Source organism: Meles meles, chromosome 3, assembly GCF_922984935.1.
Source record: "Meles meles chromosome 3, mMelMel3.1 paternal haplotype, whole genome shotgun sequence".
In the NCBI taxonomy this organism is placed as follows: Eukaryota; Metazoa; Chordata; class Mammalia; order Carnivora; family Mustelidae; genus Meles; species Meles meles.
In genome coordinates, this window is record NC_060068.1 from 151,935,504 (window position 1) to 151,947,349 (window position 11,846).

An 11,846-nucleotide genomic window follows, 5' to 3' on the forward strand; every position below is an offset into this window, starting at 1 on the left:
TTGCTCTCATTCATTTATGTATTATCTAAAGCCGCTTTTGTGCTATTTTGGCAAAATTGGCTTGCAAAGCCTGAAATATTTACTATCTGGTCCTTTACAGAAAAGTTTTGCTAACTCTTGCTTTAAATCCATTTTAAAATTTATGTATTAACTAGTCAGTTGTGCGCTAGAGAGCAAGATTCTCAAGGGCAGATATGTTACTTGATCATTATCACAACCTTGTTGGTTAACCCAGTGACAGACATGTAGCCATTACTCAACTGATATTTGTCTCAAAGATTTATAATGATGTAGCTTACAGACAACTTTCAGAAGCATACCTATTACATGACATCTGTTTTGGGAAGACTCACCAACAGGCAGGAGGTGCATGCTTTTGCTCCCTAACATCTTCTTCCCTTATGCTTATTATAGAACATACATACTTTTAAACTGCTTTTTAAAATTTGGAATATATTGAGTTTTCTATAGTTAGAGGTTTTGTTTTTAAAATTATGTACTCTTCTCAGAGGCTGTGTACTGGTTATCTATCACTGCATGCAAACTACCATAAACCTGGTGATTGATTTCAAATAAGCATTGTAGCTCATATACCAGAAGGACTTGGTCCTCTATGGTTTGTGGTCCCAAGAAGCATCTGAAGTGTATAGCAGTTCCAAAACATTGGATGATGGATAAACTTACTTGTGGCCTCTCCCCATAAGCTGAGAGAGTGTCTCCATCTATCTCATCATTTTCCTAAGGAGCAGACTTAGGTATGCCCTAATAGGAGATGAAATAAAGAAGATCTATGTGCTGTGTTTTATTAGGATTGATGGCAAGGTCCAAACAGATATAACCTACCCTGTTGGTTTTATGGATGTCATCAGCACTGACAAGACTGGGGAGAATTTCTGTCTGATCTGTGACACCAAGGATCACTTTGTTGTTCATCGGATTACACCTGAGGAAGCCAAGTATAAGTTGTGTGAGAGAGGATCGATGTGAGAAGGATCAATGTGAGAAGTGTAAGTTGTGCCATGTGAGAAGGATCAGTGTGGGGACAAAACAAATCCCTCGTCTTGTGACTCATGTTTCTCGTGCCATCCGCTGTCCTGATGCCCTCATTCAGGTGAATGACACCATTCAGATTGATTTGGAGACTGGAAAGATTACTGATTTCATCAAGTTTGATATCAGTAATCTGCGTATAATAAGCAGACATGTTAACTTGGGAAGAATCGGTATGATCATCAGCAGAGAGAGACACCCTGGTTCTTTTGATGTAATTCACGTGAAAGATGCCAATGGTGACAGCTTTGCCACCCAGCTCTTCAACACTTTTGTTACTGACAAGGGCAACAAACCATGGATTTCCCTTCCTGGTGGAAAGGATATCCATCTCACTGTCACTGAAGAGAGAGACAAGAGACTGGTGGCCCAACAGAAAAGTGAGTAAAATGGCCCTTAGGTGATGTGATTGGAAGTCTTCATGCTTAATTAAAGATCATACAGCATGAAAAAAAAACAAAATAAGCATTATATCACATCATTTTGTTAATTAGGAATTCAGGCAGGGGTTGGTTCGTTGTTTTTCTCCTGTTCCATATAACATTTGTTGGATTACTTAGTGGTATTCCGGTGGTGTCCCACCGGACTTCTCTACTGGGTCCAATGATGTTGACGGTTGGAAGGTAGGGCTCTGTTGGGCCCCTTTCCCTTTCCAGGTCATCCCAGGACCTCTCCAGCGAGGAGTGGAAACACTTCTAGAGACTAGGTAGAAGCTGCCAGTTCTCCTGGAGTCAGGGCCCAGAGCTCGCTGAGTGTCATTCCTGCCACATTCTAGTATCAAATAGTTGCCAGCCAGCCCAGACTGAAGGGGAAAGGAAAGAGACCCCATCTCTTAAAAGAGAGCGTCACAGAATTTTGGTTCTTCTTGATCTGCCATAAGCTACTTCTAGTTTGGTTTTGAACTTTAATAATCCCAGTTAAGTACAGCAGCCCCTCCCAGTCCTCCTAACACATGACCTTTTTTCAGCTGTCTTTCAAGCTCTTATTTCCAAGCTCTGGAACTGTCCAGCGTCTCGCCAAGAAGACTTAACTCAGCAGCCCAGGCATGGCCGGGCTATGATGGATGGTTGATGGGCATTGAATGCATTCCTTGGAAGGTGGTTCAGGCCCAATACAGTTCCCCCAACTCCTAAAATACCTAAAATAGGAGTTAGGAGGTCTGCAGGCTCACTCGGGACCCCAGCTGCTCAGGAGGGAAGTCCTAAACTACATTCCTATATACTTAATGATCTCTTACATAATATAGTTGGAAGATTTGCTAGTTTCCTCTCCTCTCCCTTCCCTTCCTTTCCCTGCCCTGCCCTTCTTTCTTTCCTTCTCTTCCCCTCTCTTATTTCTCTCTCTCTCTCCCTTTCTCCCTTTCTCTGTCTTTCCCTTCCTCCCTCTCTTTCTTTCTTTCTTCTTTGAGAAGAAAAATCAGTGCTGCTCCTCACTGGATAGAAATTGGTAGCTAAAGAGCAGATAGGCCAACATAATGTCAGCTCAAAGCCTGGTTTTTCTCCTCTCAGCCATCTTCCATTTGTGTACCGTATTGCTAGGGTGCTGTTCCTTTTTGCTATAAAGAAATTAGATCTGGTTTTCTAAAGATGCCTTTGTTTAGACTAATTCTCTGACCCAAAGACTGGAAATCAGAGGGATGTAATCGTTCAAAATATATCTTCTGTATATGACTGTATATGGGGGTGAACAATATCAGTAATTTCTCCAACAGAAATAATTTTTGGAGGATTTGCTTGGCTTGTATTACAGAGTTTTGAGAGAAAATCCAGTTTCTTGTAACATGCAGAAATGCATATGTAAGCATACAAGGTATAAATAATATTTAAATGCACCAAAATTTTATGGAGATGGAAGACATTTATTTCATACAGTTCTATTTCCCTATCCATTGGAGCAGTCCATCTGCTGAATTTTTTGACGTTTGAGATCAGCAGGGTTACGACCCTGTGTAGGTTCACCAGATGAAGAATTCCCTCTGTCCTGGCTCTGCTTTGCTACCTGTTAATTCTTTTTCTGGAAGCTCTAAACAATACCCTGCCAGAGCAGTTGCTTTCTCTATGTGCCATGTGAAGTATTCATTTTCTCCTTTGGTGGCTGCTGACTGAGAGCCTCTTTGCATGTTTCCTCTGGTGGGAGGACTCTTAGCAAACTCAGGTTGCTTTGTGGCTGCTGAGAAGCCTGTGCATGTGGCCGCTGTGAAAGACAGGCAGCAGCAACTTCCTTGTTCTTCAAAAAGTCACATAGAGTCCTGGGGCTTGATAGTACATTTTCTGTGGGCATTGAAAAAACCCTGAAGTGTTCACATAGAGAAAGGAAAAGTTCTCTCTTGGTAATAAAACTAGAATGACAGGCATCTTTTCCTTTTCTTTGTGGCACGGAGATGCATAAGAGAGGGGACTCTTCGGGTGCCTGGGTGGCGCAGTTAGTTAATCGACTGCCTCTGGATCAGGTTATGATCCTGGAGTCCTGGGATCCAGTCCCGCATCGGGCTCCCTGCTCTGCAGGGAGTCTGCTTCTCCCACTCTCCTCTCATGCTGTCTCTCTCATTCTTTCTCTCTTAAATAAATAAATAAAATCTTAAAGAAAAAAAAAAAGACAGGAGACTCTTCATGGCAAGCATAACTGGAAATTAAGAACACTGGTCTGTTGTTCCTATCTATGTTGTTGTTGCTGGTTGTGGTGGTGGTGGTGGTGTGTGTGTGTGTGTGTGTGTCTTTTGAGAGCCTTCAATATTCATTTGAGACTGTACTTTCTGTGGCTTGTCTGGCCTAAAAGTAATTCATGTCCTAGTGATGAGTCCTTCTTTTGGCTAAAAGTGAAGTCTGTTCCATTATTACCAGATACTATAAAGATAGTGCAAATCTTAGAAAAGCATTTTGTGGTATAGTGGAGGGTTAGATATCTGTGAAATTATATCTGTGAAAAATATGTGTGGTAACACCTTTCCAGGAGAGTAGTTTTGGTGTTTGTTTTGAAGTGGTTTTTTTTTTTTGAAACATTTTCTTTGCCTTCTTTCCCTATGGCAGGATTGAGAGTTGTAGGTTACCTTCTTGGCATTTGTTCTTTATAGTCCTTAAGCTCCTTTCCCCTAAAAAGTGTTCTAGTTTCTGCCACTGGTGGATTCTCCTCACTAACTCACTGCTAAATTATTTGTCATCAGTATCGCTGTCCTTCAATGTTGAGACTCTGGAAATCCCCACTGACATCCTTTCTTGCCAAATTTGTCTCTGGTTGCCTGCCCACAATATTTTCTCCCCTAATCTGGCCAGTCATCTCTGACTTATTTTAGCACATGCAGCATTTTAGAGTTTGACATAGCAGCACACTGCACAGATTTGAAAAGCTTTCTAGTGGAACAGTGACCAAGTCACCTCAAAGAACAGTTGAAGTTCGTTGGATGTGGGAAGAAGGCTCTGGAGAACTAGAATTTTTCCCTTGGGCTATAAGTGGTTCTGGAGCTAATTCGAAGCTGGTTAGCATCATAAGGAGTTTTGTACACACTCTGGTTCTCCAAGATTTGTTGACAAGGTGACACTCTGTGTGCCTGAGTGGCTCAGTTGGTTGAACGTGTGCCTTCCAGGCTCAAATCATGATCCTGGGGCCTGGGATTGAGTTGTGTCTGGCTCCCTGCAGGGAGCCTGCTTCTCCTGCTCCCTCTGCCACTCCACCTGCTTGTACTTTCTCTCAAATAAACAAATAAAATCTTAACAAACAAAAACGTCCCACTCTCTACTATTGAAAAAAATTTTTGGAATTTTAATATGTATATATTCATTCTAATATTAATAGGAAAACATATCTGATCCTTGGTTCTTATTTTATAATTAAGAGGAAATAAAAAAAAATAATGAATGCTTTTTGAGCATATGCTAGATGACATACCAGAGATAGGTACTTTATTTAGCCCAAACTGGTGCCCATGAGAGCAAAAACCAGATAGTCACTGAGAAATCAAAACCCCATGGAGAGGGAGGCTGGCTGAGCAAGCAATTAATAGTGAACTTGGGTCAAGGCATGGAAGAGACAAGACAGTTGTCGCCTGGATGCTGGCAACATCTCTTGGGTACGTAATCTGTATCAGTGATTTTCCCTTGTTTCTATTGGTTACTTTATTTATTTATTTTAGAGATTTTATTTATTTGAGAGCAAAGAGAGAGAGAAAGAGAGCATGTGCAAGAGCAGGGGAGGGGCAGAGGGAGAGGGAAAAGCAGACTCCCCTCTGAGCAGGAAGCCAGATGTGGGGCTGGATCCCAGGACCAGGAATCATGACCTGAGCTGAAGGCAGAGGCTTAACCCACTGAGCCACCCAGGTGCCCCCCTGTTGGTTACTTTATATCTTCCTGCTTCTTTATCTCTTTCCTGAACCAGGTTTCCTTTGTTTGTGACCATGATGCCTTCCCAACTTTTTTTTTCAGGATCCTGATGTCTCTATCTGTCTTTCTCCAGGTAGCCTGATTATATTCCTGATTGGTTTTTGTTTGTTTGTTTTTAGAATTTATACTTCTTAACTTTGGATTAGGCTGAGTGCTCAGAGACAAATATTGCCCTTGATTCTTTTTGGCTTCTTGTGTCTCTACTTCTCACCATCCCAAACCACCACCTCTGTATTAAATTTGGGCAGCAGTTGTACAAAAGTTTCACTGTCTGCCAGTGGCCATGAATCTAAGCCTTATTTTAAACTTAAAGAAATATTGAAATAAACATTGTTTTTTGCAAATTCTATAAAACACTTAAAACATTTGGGAATATTAGTATTAATTCTTAATTCAAAATAATGACATTTATAGAATATATCCTGGTGTTGGGCAGTATGAGGTTTATTTAAATCTGACATTTTATATATGCTTGACCATTAATCCTTCCTAAAATTCAGTGACCATGATGATCCAACTTAAGGTTAAGCAAGTTTTCCATGTAATACCCTGGAAAACTTTTCAAATATAAAACATTTGTAAACCTACAAGGAAATTATAAAAACATAAATTATACTTTAGGGGTTGATTAAAGGGCTATCTGAATATAGATAGACAACAGCTTTGCTGTCTGCTGATAAGGCCTAAGATGATAGACTTAGCAAGGGTGTTTGCATTCTAATCAGTGACTTCTGAACACCCAAAGCACAAGGTTCAGAGGTTGGCCTCTGTTAGCGAACCCTTCTGTCATATTTTAGGATTGTATTTCCTTGAATCGCAGCAAGTAACCTGGGCTTGGTCTTGACTCAGAGCTGTTCAGAAAGGTTGAAGAAAAACAGCAACTGGTTTTTTGTTTTTTTTTTTTTTTTTTTTTTTTTTGCTTACGGAAATGCCCATCCCAGATCTGACCAGTAGCCACACCGAGTAACAAGTAATAAAAAGCAGGAGATAACTTATTATAAAATGCAGGAGTTATAACTCATAATAAACTTATGTTTATTATAATAAACTGCTTATGTTCAGCCTACTGGGCTCTCTTTGGGGTTTACGGTCAGTGATGGCTTTTTGGCTTTTAGAACTTGATGTGTGGTTCTGGGGAAGGATAATATGATTTTGGTGTAGGACAACTGGCCAGAATAGTTTGTTTTCTCTTTCAAGTCCAAGTATGAAGATAAGATTAAATACACTTCCTTGCCGTTGTGCCATGCTTAACTTTTAAGCTCTGTATTATCTATATTAAAAAATGATGCTTTCTACTCTATCAACTTCCAAAAAAATTTGAAGCAGAATCCAGAAGTATCCAGTCAAATTCTCATGTTGACCATGGCATCCTGAGAGCTTCCTTGTGGAGAAAGGCAGATTATGCCTCCAACAATTTCTTTTTCTAACACAGCCCTGCATAAGGAATATTGAAATGTTTATCACTTTATTTTTCCATGGAATTGTGCCAAACGCCATCTACTCTATCCGTGTAGGGAAATTAGATTTCCTACTTTATACTACCTCATTGACTGTATGTATATGTGCATGTGTTCCCAGTCTCACAAATGTGAACTTTTCTATTTTGCTTACTAGCACAACAGAACGGTGAAGATCAGTGATTTCTGGGACAGTTCCTGGCCATTTTGTTCTTTCAGCTCTTTGCTACTCAAATGATAGAATGGGTATCAGTATTAGTGTCCATATCTTTCTGTGGTTTCACGTTTTATAGTTTGGCATAGTTTATTAATTTTTTTTGGCTACTTTCAGAATGGCAATTTTAAGCTTCAAAGGCTCAAATGTCTAGCCCTTTATTGACAGACATTTTGAGGACTAGAGGCACACTGAGTAAGCTGATACCAATGTCCTACTGGAAGTGTTCTGTCCAAGAGCCAACCACTCCCAGGCTCGGGAACATTGGGCTTTTACTAATACCCTTTCCTTAGGGCGGTAGAAGACTTGGATTACAATTCCAGCCTAAAATTTTTACTTCGGGAATTTTGTGCACATTGAGGCACTTCTGTTCATATGGTACCTGTCTACCACATGATAGCTCCAAACATTTTGCTTTGCATAAATCCCCATTTGGAGCATTAAGGTGGACCTTGCCTATTTAACAACACATACTCTTCTCCTAACATGTTTCCTCCTTTGCCTACAAAATTCCCAGATTCCATGTGGCAATTCGCACCTGTCTCAGTCTGGTAGAAGTGTAACACTGTTGCTTACCTTTAAGTACCTGATGGTCAAAACAGACAACTCTCTTTTGCTGAGCCAAAGCTTTTCCTTGTTTTTACATTTGCCCCCTGAAGTCCTATTTTAACCCTTTCTTCACCTTAGAGATCCTCACATATATCTTACAGGAGAGATTTGGGCAAAATACCACTCCTAACATCTCGCTAAAGCCGTGGCAAGATAAAAAACGTGAGTTGCCTTTCTCTGGCCCTGTTGTTCATTGACCCACAGAAGTGTTATTCAGTGTCTCCTAATCCTTTGGCCCTGGGACTCTACGGTAGACATTGCCTTTGCATTTTATAGGTTCCCCAAATGTTGCAGAATTTGACCTCAGCTTCACCATCACTGGGGAAGTAAATTGAATAAAAACGTTTCAAATCAGGAGTCTACTAAAATTGCCAGCTCTCTAAATGCAGATTCATCTTTTTAGTTGTGCAATGTGATTGCTCTAACAAACATAAAAATCACAACAAAATACAAGATATAACTTCCCTGCCTTATTTCAGATAGACAGAGTTGCTGAAATCTGCTCAGGTCTATGTACAGGCAGCACTGCATTTGGGAGCCAATATCGCTTACTAGTTTTTAGTACTAAATATTTAATTCTCAAGAATAAAAAATCTAAACTATTTATATATATGTACATATATATTACATATTATATATAATATATACATAAATTATACATATAATTACATATGGAATTATTGTCATTAGCATCCTCTTTAATATTTGTGAAACATCTATCAAATGCATAGTGACAGGCGTTTAGGCATGGTAGGGAATGCAACAAATTATATAAATCTGTAGTGTGTCGGGGCACCTGAGTGGCTCAGTGGGTTAAGCCTCTGCCTTTGGCTCAGGTCAATATCTCAGGATCCTGGGATCGAGCCCCACATCAGGCTCTATGCTTAGCAGGGAGCCTGCTTCCCCCTCCCTCTGCCTGCTTCTCTGCCTACTTGTTAACTCTCTCTCTATCAAATAAATAAATACAATATTAAAAAAAATCTGTAGTGTGTCCTCAAGGGCCTTGACTTTGAGTTAGGCAGACAGATACATTATTTATTAAGATATAAATAACTATCCAGTTAGGATACTATGAGTACCAAATGTCTGGAAAATGCTGTAAGTGCTACTGAAATTCAGGCCATGCTTGTGGAGGTCAGTGCTCTGAAGGTCTTGCAGAGAAGCAGTCCTCCTGTCTCTGAATGGAATGATTGAAAGGTGGGGCGTGGTGGTTGAAGAAGAAAACCCTGAAGCACGGAGGTCTGAGTCAGGTGGATGAATGGGAAGATGACTGAGATTTCTTTTCTTTCCAGAAAAGCGAGAAGAAAATGGATGACATAGATGAAAGACAAGCAGCATAGGAAGAGAACTTCTAGCCTTGACCGTGAGTTGTGTGACCTCAGGTAGGTCCCTTACTGTCTTGTTATTCAGTTGCTGTATTTTTACATGAAGTCTGGTCCACTCTTTGAAATGAGGACACATTTTTGAGATAAAAGATTAGCTGGAAAAGTCTAAGCAATTTGTTTATGATACAGGGACTATATAGATTACTTGCTGCTCAGTAGTAAAATCATCAAACATCACCATTCTGAAGTACTGTCAGTTTATAATCATGACTGGAGGATAGCTTTGGTAAAGGGCCAAATGCAGTGAAATACAATGCATAAAACTGGGTAAGATTAATGTCAACAGCTCTTAGGTAGTTGCAGAAATGTTTGAGGGTTTAATCAATGAAATGACAGGATCTAAAGTTTAAATTTATAATTTAGTTATCTTCTGAAGGTGCAAAGCTCATGTTCTTATTATGATACAGTGAGTTCCCTAGCCTGTAGCTTCATCCTGGGTTTTCAGTTCCACAAGAGTTTTAAGTGTGTTAGATTTCAGTAATGACAGCTCATTAAACATCCCCAATTCCCCCCTGAGTGAACTAGAATCCAATTCAAAATAGGCTGCAGTGAGAGAGGCTTAAAGAAAATAGAAATGGGGGCACCTGGGTGGCTCAGTGGGTTAAAGCCTCTGCCTTCGGCTCAGGTCATGATCCCAGGGTCCTGGGATCGAGCCCCACATCGGGCTCTCTGCTCCACAGGGAGCCTGCTTCCTCCTCTCTCTCTGCCTGCCTCTCTGCCTAGTTGTGATTTCTCTCTGTCAAATAAATAAAATATAAAAAAAAAAAAAAAGAAAAGAAAAGAAAATAGAAATGTACAGTACTGGCCAAAGCAGGCAGTGCACATCCACGACAGTTTAAAGCATATAGAGAGGGGCGCCTGGGTGGCTCAGTGGGTTAAGCCTCTGCCTTCGGCTCAGGTCATGATCTCAGGGTCCTGGGATCGAGCCCCGCATCGGGCTCTCTGCTTGGTGGGGAGCCTGCTTCCTCCTCTCTCTCTCTCTCTGCCTGCCTCTCTGCCCACTTGTTATCTCTCTCTGTCAAATAAATAAATAACATCTTTAAAAAAAAATAAAGCATATAGAGAGTGAGGAGAGATCTGAAAATACACTTGAGAGGAAATGGGTGTGTGAGAAGGGTCTTGAAGGACAGACATATGAATCATGACCATAATTCAACTCAGTGGGAACCTGAAAAATGTGAGAGATAAAACTCAAGGATCTCGATTCTGCTTTAAAGGTAAAGGGAAGTAGGACAAGGATCATGGCACTGGGAACAGTATGACTAAATGATCAGTTCTCACCTTCGGTTCACACGAAAAAGTTTATCTTGCTTCCCACTGCTACCCACCTCCACATGCACATATTCTAGGTAAACTGAATGAAATTTTTTATTGCTTTTTATTATGGAGGTCAGTTGTCCCATGCCAAGAAAATAACCTACCTTAAAACAGTTGTTAAATACACAAAAAGGGATGTAAATATGTAGTTAGGTCTAAACTCTCCACTAGTTAGAGAATCCAAATGAGAATAATATTGAAATTATCCCTTTGCCTATGATAATGGGGAAAATTAATCATGTGTCAGATGGTGTTGGTCCCCTGCTATTACCCCTGTGGGTGACCCCAGAGTTTGCCTGTAAATACTTCTTAGACATGCCAACATTTTCCTGTGTCTTTCTTGGACAGCATTCCCTGGAGGCAGGAGCATGCGCAGGTCAGATGGAGAGTAAATGAAAGATAGTGCTTGGAGTGACCCTTCTTCAACCACTGAGGATTAAACCATTGAGGGATAAATACTCTCGCCTTTTTTTTTTGGAGATAATTCTAAGTTGCGTTCTATGCATCCTCTCTGAAGATCTCCAGAATGATCAAGACCCAGTTGCTCATGGAATAAGGTGATCAACACATTCCAGATTTTTGGGGGACTGTCTCAATTTTAACATGCAAAAGTCCTGTGTCATGGGAGCCTTCTTAATTCCACATGCATTAGGCTAGCTCACCATTCTAGCACACAGGTAGCTGGCTAGTCTATGTACTCTTTATTGGTCTCTTTCCTTCCTTGTCTCACTTCCTCATTCCCTCATAGATATTCCTGGCAAATTGTCTTCCAACTACTGCATACTTAGAATTATGAATTTTTCCCCAGTGTCTTTTATCTGCCCTAGTTTCTAAGTTGTTAGGGTAGCCCTGTTTTGCTCAGTACCATCTGTCCAGAGACTCATAGTGCACGAAGCACAGTTCATTCTCAATAAATATTGGCTGAATGAATGAATAATGGTATTATTAACCAAGGAGATTTAATAGACATTATTTGCTTCTGCATGTCAGTGCCAGCTTATTTGTTCCTCCTGAGTTTCTATTGAGATCTACTAGCCACATTGATCAGGCTGTAGGTGATTGGAAATAACTTTATAGAAATGGTGTATTATTCAAGTCTTTTACATCTTTTGGTCATCATGCTATTTTTTTTTAAAGATTTTGTTTATTTATTTATTTATTTATTATGAGAGAAAGAGAGCGTGTGTGAGCTGAGGGAGGAGAAGGGCTAGGGAGGGTGGGAGAGGAGGAGATAATTTCAAGCAGACTCCACATTGAACATGGAGCCTGACACAGGGTTCACTCAATCACCATGACTCTGAGATCATGACCTGGGTCACAACTGAGAGTCAGACAGATGCTTAACCAACTGAGCCACTCAGTTGCCCCTGTCATCATGCTGATATACATCCCAATACAAAAATTTAAGAAAATAAAAATGGAATAATGACAAAAGTAACAT

At 40.4% G+C, this 11,846-nt stretch overlaps 1 pseudogene; it reads left to right on the forward strand.

The window, feature by feature from the left end:
• Positions 1-613: 613 nt before the first annotated feature.
• On the forward strand, positions 614-1,438 carry LOC123939294 (annotated as a pseudogene).
• The last annotated feature ends 10,408 nt before the right edge of the window (positions 1,439-11,846 follow it).